The sequence below is a fragment of the Eleutherodactylus coqui genome, chromosome 4 (assembly GCF_035609145.1).
Source record: "Eleutherodactylus coqui strain aEleCoq1 chromosome 4, aEleCoq1.hap1, whole genome shotgun sequence".
Taxonomy (NCBI): Eukaryota; Metazoa; Chordata; class Amphibia; order Anura; family Eleutherodactylidae; genus Eleutherodactylus; species Eleutherodactylus coqui.
In genome coordinates, this window is record NC_089840.1 from 271640429 (window position 1) to 271645945 (window position 5517).

The window sequence follows — 5517 nt, forward strand, 5'->3', positions numbered from 1 at the left end:
ACCTGAAGGTTGCAAGTTCAATCCCCGCATGCGTCAGGTAGCCGGCTCTAGGTTGACTCAGCGTTCCATCCTTCCGAGGTCGGTAAAATGAGAACCCAACTTGGTGGGGGGTAATAAGTAATTATTACCTGAAAGCGCTGCGGAATAAGTTGGTGCTATACAAATACCAAGATTTATTTATTTTTATTTATACACCGCATATTAACGAAATCTGCTGAAAAGGTGATACCCACTATGATAGCACAAAATGGTATCTATGCCCAGCTCTTAAGCTCACCTGGCTTTGATCATTCTCATAGTGGTCAGAACAATAGTGATGTGGAGGAATCCAGTGAAGAACTTAAAAAAAATTAAATAAATAAAAAGCCTGGCAGACATCATTAGGATGGACAGAAGTACTTCAATTATCTACTGTTGTTCGGGGTCAAGATAAGAAACAAAAGGGGGGAAATGTCAGGGCACAAAACTGTTGAGTTTCAGAATGCAATAAGTCTATGTATTTCTTATCTGATTGGACTATTGGCCCTTATATAGAAGACTAAAACCTATGCTTTGTAGTGCCGGCTATAAGGATTAAAAGATAAAGAGAAGTCAATAGGAAGAATAGCAATACTAAATTATGTTAACATAAAGACATAGTTAGTAAACAGAAATCGTGTATAATGCGACAATAATATCCTGACTGCAGTTATTTTCTTGTCTAGATGAATCCTAAAAGATTTTGAGACAGTTTTGTAGATGTCAATAAGCCTGATGATCCCTAATCTTTGTAACCTTTGTAATAGTAACCTTTATATGATAACGCCCTCTTTTTTCTGTAATAAAAACTGTCAATGTCTTCAATTAAACAGAATTCTCTTTGGCGTTCTCATGAGATGCATCTTGATATAACATGGAGCGTTTTCGTGTTATTCATAGATATTGCTGGCAAATGTCTCATCACGGGCTTCCATATCTACCAATTTGGCACCTGGCAACGAGGTCATCAGATCGGTATCGGTGTGGTCCGATAACAGCAGAAACGGAAGACATACATCATGTACAGAGGTGGTTACAGTGGGCAGAAGGTCACTCTATTACGTGGGAATATTTGTTCAGAGATGTGTTAAATCACCAATATGCGTATGCCAAATCTTAAGAGTGGTGAGGATATATTGTGAAACTGTCTATTAGCCTTACCCACTGCTGTCTCTGTATTGAAAGTAATATTCTCTGTCGTTCACAATGACACCAATGTGGAAGGAGATATTCAGGACTACATTAATATATATGAATACTGTTCTGGGTGCCTCCAGGTGGAACACACATGATGGACAAATATGGCTACATTCCAAGTTAGGCAGGTTGCCTAAACAGAGGTTTGTTACTAGTTCACATGTAATGGGTAAGAGATTGGAAAATGTCAGCAGATACAATAAGGTAGCATTAAGTCTACCAATGATTCAATGATATTGTGCAATAGGACAAAATATTAACATGTAGCAAATAACATGACTTGCAAACGTACTATAGCAAGCCCCAAACACATTAGACATGCTAATTTGCAAACAGGTTGGGTTTTCTCTTGCGGGAATACTATATATACATATATCCCCACCAATGTGCCAGGGGGCCCCTGCGCCTTGTCACGCCTGAGTGTTTTTATGTATCAGAAACCTGACTATAATTTTAGACAGAAAAGGGCTGGGTTTGGGGGTAGATACACCCCCGCCCCTCTGCAAGAGGAAGCTGTATTTCCTCAGTTTTGTCTGCCTGTGTTTGTGTCATGTCAGCCTGCAGCTTGCTGTGTGTGTTGTGTCTGGTCAGCTTGCAGCTTACTGGGTGTTTTGTGTCCTGTGCTGCCTATTTTCTGTCTTGCTAGAGTAGGGACCGCAAGACACGAGAAGCCTTGAGCGCAGCCTTATGGCTTAAGTTCATTGTCCAATGTACAAACTAATCCCTCGCTTTTATATTCAGCTCTACCATCTGCTTTAGTGTGCGAGGTTTGAGTGGTGAGTGTGTTCATCATCTGTCAGTTACCAGTTTGTGCATCGGGTTTGTCTGTACTTGTCCTGGTTCTATGTACCACCTATTCTGGGAGAGCCAGGGACGAGGTTCCAGCGTGGGGCTGCCTTTATCGAGGCGACTGCTCTACTTGTAGGTAGGGCCTAGTCATCTTCCCTGCAGCATAGGGTCAGTTCCCCCTAACCCATGTGTTTCGGGTCATGTTTGTGTGGGTCCAGTGCTTAGTTGCCCACACGAACGTAACTACACCTCCATTTGGGATCTGGTCATTGTTGCAGTATCAATATTGTGGCAGCTAACACAGATAGGTCAGGATGGTAATGTAGGAGTTGAAATTGATATGTAAAGCCCAGGACAAGCAGAGTTTTTGCATAATGTTGAGAGGGTCAAAGTGCAAGCTAGGGTAAGGACAGGAGAAGACAGGAAAGCTGGGTGAGTCAGGCATAGATCAAACCAGGAACCAGTCAAAATATGATACCATCTTTGCAAAACCATACAAAAATCAATAGCTTTGGCACCATGCAATGGGAGTATGATGCCGTAAGTAACCGAGGAGTTGTCTGGATTGGCTGGGTATTAAAAAACTGGGTGCGTGTGCTGGACCTTTAATAGGTGGGATGGGCACATGCACCTAATCTACAAATGGCAGTGATGTGAACCCTGATTAAAATTTTTGCCGTGTCCTGCATCTGATTATGAGAAGGTCAGGGGTCATGACTGTCAGATGATGGTAGGTGGAGCTGCCAACCACGCCCACCAACTATGACACCTTTAGGAACTAAACCATTATCTTAGGCAGTGGTGACCATCCAGCTAGGATGTTGAGAGTTGTAGTTTTGTGACATCTGAAAAGCTTCAGTTTAGAGAACACTAGTGTGAGATATAGAGGATCCAAACAAAGCATAGCTGGAGAAGGTGACCATGACAGGGCCATTAAGAAGGGGAGGAGATTGGTAGGAGTGGTAAGGGAGAGAGAAAGGAGGATGGAGGATGGAGGGGGATTTTAAGGCCTCTCCCAAAAAGTTGTAACAAGCTATTCTTTTTAACATTTCTAGTCTAGCTTATTTTGGGCTTCTACTGGGTGGTGTTCCTGAAAGTGGTACTATTAATTGTGGAGAGCCATCTGCAGTTGTGCATGGTACCTCCGAGTCTGTGAAGTTGCGATTCAGGGTAATTGCAGGTGGCGAGTAGTTTGGTTGCCAGATCTAGTAGCTCCAATGACTTCCCCCCCTCTGACGTATTTGTTTGTAGTAGGCTGTTTGAGTAAGTTGGCAGCAGATATGCAGTTAATTATATATGTATATACTTTGATACGGTTTTATAGTTTTGCAAATATTTGTTAATAAAACGGCTGTTGTGGCCAATTCATTCAACCTGCGGCGCCTGTGTCACTTTTTGTAAGATGGAAAGGAGAATAGTGTCTGTAAGGGGTTGGTCTCTAGGGCTGGGGTTGTAACAGACTGATCTCTGCTATGCTCGTGTCATGAATATTTTAGTGGTCTTTCATTGAAGACCTACAAAGTGAATAGAGCTCAAGGCTATATCACAACGCTCAAACTGGAAAGTTTTGCAAATGAGCAACTTTGTATTGATTGCAAATTAGAAAGCACCAGATTGTTGGAGTATTTTTGTGATGTTGTAATGATCAATATTGTATTTGCTTAGATTCATATAAATACATGCATATTAATAGAGATGAGCGAGCACCCAAATGCTCGAGTCCGCGTTATTCGAGTCAAGCTTTTCGTAAAATTGTAGAGCTCTACTCCAGTAATGAACCCCATAGACTGCAATGGGAGACTTGAGCATTTTTATATGTGGGACGCTGGGTGCCAAGCTTTTTTCCCCCTAGGTTTTCTCTCTCTCTCCGCTGCGTCGCGGCCGGGAAAAGCCAAAACAGGCACGCCAAAGCCAAAAACTGGGGCGCGGTCGAACACGGCTCCACCATCGACTGGACCATCGAGTGCATGAAGCTTGTCAGAGTATGTTCGCTCTACTCTACATCTATATATATAAAATTGAATGTATGCGTGTCTGTCTGTGCGTGTCTGTTTGTCCTTTATGCGCTACTACACCATTCATCCGATCGCCATGAAACTTTGGGAAGTTGTTGAGTACACTCCTGGGAAGATTATATGCATAGTATATTTATGCTACGATAAATGGCGCGCGTGCGAGGCTCGACAGTTACGACCCCCCCACGTAGATCGTTCGATTTCCATCATTGCCACTAATTCTCTCACTTCCCGATGTTGTAGAAACATGAAATTTGGCACGAGCATTGATTATGTCATAAATAGGAAAAGGTAATGGGTCCCAACTCGATTATTCAATTCTATGCGCCAAAGAATTAGCATCCAAATTTTACGTACGGAATGTAATTTTCTCACATAGAAACTTGAAATTTGGCACGGGCATTGATTATGCCATAAATAGGAAAAGTTAATGGGTCCCAAGTCGATTATTCAATTCTAAGCGCCAAAGAATTAGCGTCCAAATTTTACGTACGTAATCTAATTCTCTCACTTCCTGATATATATAAATGAATGTATGTCTGTCTGTCTGTCTGTCTGTCTGTCTGTCTGTCCTTTATGCATTACTACACCATTCATCCAATTGCCATGAGACTTTGGGAAGTTGTTGAGTACACTCCTGGGAAGATTACTGGCATAGTACACCTATCCTGCGAGAATCGTCGACAGTTATGCCCCCCAGACAAAGATCGTTTGATGTTCATCTCAAGCACGAAGGCAAAAGGCATTACGAGCAACGGGATGAGTGTTCAACCAGAAAATGATGCATCCGCCAAACGTTTCGCAAGACAATTGCTGGATATTGAGAATGCTGAGGTAAAATGAAAGCTGTGCTGTGATTGGTTGCTATTTCTTATACTGCTGGGGTAACATGAAAGCTGTGCTGTGATTGGTGGCTACTTCTCATACTACTGAGGTTGCATGAAAGCTGTGCTGCGATTCGTTGTTATATATTATACCGCTGAGGTAACATGAAAGCTGCGTTGTGATTGGTTGCTATATATAATACCGCAGAGGTAACATGAAAGCTGCGCTGTGATTGGTTGCTATTTTTTATATTGCTGAGGCAGAATAAAAGTTGCGCTGTGATTGGTTGTTATTTCTCTTACTGCTGAGGTAACATGAAAGCTGCGCTGTGATTGGTTGTTATATTTTATACTGCTAAGGTAACATGAAAGCTGCGCTGTGATTGGTTGTTATCTAGATATATAAAAACGAATGAATGTATGTCTGTCTGTCTTCGCAGCAACGCGCGACGGGTAAGCTAGTATGAAATATATTCAGTTCCTGCTTCGGTGGGTCGTGAATGATGAACTGCTGAGTTCAGGGAATGTTTTACTGTAGTTATATAGAGAGCTGAGCAGATAAAAGAGATTTTGCTGGCTAGATGTTAAGATTTAGTGCAAAGTCGGCATTTAAAAGGAATAGTGGAAGTGAGTGATGTACAAGGAAATCTGATCTTAAATTGTTTTATTCCATT